Source organism: Hyperolius riggenbachi, chromosome 6, assembly GCF_040937935.1.
Source record: "Hyperolius riggenbachi isolate aHypRig1 chromosome 6, aHypRig1.pri, whole genome shotgun sequence".
Lineage (NCBI taxonomy): Eukaryota > Metazoa > Chordata > Amphibia > Anura > Hyperoliidae > Hyperolius > Hyperolius riggenbachi.
Window position 1 is genome coordinate 191,417,606 of NC_090651.1, and position 2,196 is coordinate 191,419,801.

The following is a 2,196-nucleotide window of genomic DNA, read 5'->3' on the forward strand; positions in this document are numbered from 1 at the left end:
AGTTATACACACTATACACGTATACACGCCGGAACACCGGCAAACGGAAGAGGGGGCATTCTAGTTCCTGCGCAACACCATACTCTTCCATCGTACCTTGGCCCTTTAACCAGAGGTTGACACAGCACTTGTCAATGTAGATTTCCAGCAGCACAAAACACAGTTTTCCAGCCCACGTTCCACCATCACGTATCCTCTCTGGTTCTGTATCCTGTTCACAGTCATCCTATCTAAGGCTTGAAAATGTTTAAGTCCGTATTAACTGGAATATTTTGCATCGCCATCATTCTTATTACCAAACTCACCTCTACCCCCCGAATAGTTACTACACCTACCTTTCGCCTCTACTCTTCCTGTTTAGCCTATACCAGACGTCACAATCACGGGAGTCTCCTTACGTCAAGCCGACGACACAGGGTGTGTATTTACTGTCTTCGGAGTAGAAGAGTATTTCCTGTCCCCACTTCTGGTAAACCAGCGCCGCCCAAGTTGTTGATCTCCAAGAAAATGTCTGCTGCTGCGGAGTCAGATTGTGCTCTACCGAATTGCAGAATGGGCAGTCCCGCATGCGCAGTAAGAGTCTGCGTCCCATTAAATTGTACAGCCACGTAAACCGTCCTAAATATCTCCGCTTCCACACTATGTACACTTTAGAGATGGGAAGTTCGGATCTTTTCAATGATCCGGATGATTCGAATCGGATCATTGAAGAGATCCGGATCTTTGATTCGAATCTCGGATCATTTTACTACCGGAAGCATTCGGGGTGAAATGAACAGCAGGACAGGTCTGTGGACAGGAGAAGGGGAGGGAGTGGACACACAGAGAAGGGGAGAAGATGGACAGAGGGCAGGGAGTGGACAGAGATGGGAGGAGGGACGAGCAGAGAGCAGAAATGTTTGCACGTAATACCCACATGCTGAAGTCATATGCTTTACATATATTTCACCTATATGTTCATCTGTACACTTTGAAAGAAAAGGTCGCACAGTGAAAGAAAGCATTCCCAGAAGATAAGTGCAGCTGTTTAGTGCCGAGTGCAGGAGGATTATATTGCCTTTCAATCACACTGTCTGCAAAGTTACTGAGCTGTGCTGAGCCAAAAGCTTCCCATGTGTTCACTGTGCAGCACTACGGAACAGACAGCCTATAATGGGCAGCACATTGCAGCCAGTATGTGTGCTCTACACATATCTGGCAGTGGCACCCATGTCCCCTCTCTCATCTACCTGTCTCCCTGCAAGGCTGGCTCCTCTCCAACTCAGCAATCCATCCCTGCTCTGCTTCCCGAACCCCGCTGCCCGCTGAGAGGGGGCGTGTCGCTCCTGGCCCCGCCCCTTTTGCGATCCGAATCACTCATTTTGATGATTCGGATGATCGACTCATAAAATAGATTCGGATCAAAGATCCGAATCGTTCATGATCCGGACAACACTAGTACACTTCCGAAATTTTCAGGGGAGGGAGGGGACCCCCAGATCTAGCTCTGTACCGAATTGCAGCCCCCAAGTCCCGCTGGTTCCCGAGACTGATTGCAGCAAACCTATCTCGGGAACTAGAGGGGCTCGGGGGCTGCAATTTGACACAGAGCTAGATCTGGGGGTCCCCTCCCTCCCCTGAAAATTTCGGGAATGTAGGTGGTGCGGAAGCGGAGATATTTCAGGTAATGTCTAACTTCCCACTGAGCATGCGTGATACTCAATGAGGAAGGCTGCTTCCCGCCTGCGCATTCCGACATTACACAAACGTAATACTATCGATAATTAGGTATCTTTTCTGCCAAGTTTCTGTAGGAGCGGTGTAGTGACAGATAGTGCAGCCCCACATGCGCAGTAGGAGCCTGCCGCCCATTAAATTGTGCAGCCACGTGAAACGTCCTAAATATCTCTGCTTCCACACCATGTACGCTCCCAAAATTTTCAGGGTAGGGAGGGGACCCCTGATCTAGCTCTGTGCCGAATTGCAGCCCCCAAGCCCCGCTAGTTCCCGAGATAGGTTCCATACCTCCCAACATTTCAATGTCCCAAAACGGGACAATTAGGCCACACCCCTGGCCACGCCCCCAACCCCCTAGTCACGCCCACCCCAGGAAAAAAAAAGGTTGTTTTTTTAATAATTGTTAAATTACTCCCAAATGGGAGGGTGCCGGGGTGGTGGTGGTGAGGAGAAGGGGGATGGCCAGGCAGAGAGAGGGGG

At 50.1% G+C, this 2,196-nt stretch overlaps 1 protein-coding gene across 2 annotated transcripts in view; it reads right to left on the reverse strand.

Annotated features, from left to right (window-relative positions):
* CHMP2A (charged multivesicular body protein 2A) overlaps positions 1–551 on the reverse strand; it is a 201,347-nt gene extending 200,796 nt beyond the window's left edge. Inside the window, exon 1 of one of the 2 annotated variants that reach the window (XM_068240246.1) lies at positions 336–551. The gene's annotated coding sequence lies outside the window, so the exon portion shown is untranslated. Of the gene's footprint in view, positions 1–96; positions 291–335 lie in introns of those variants that run through there. The other variant, XM_068240247.1, reaches the window with a different exon arrangement.
* Between the last annotated feature and the right edge of the window lie 1,645 nt (positions 552–2,196).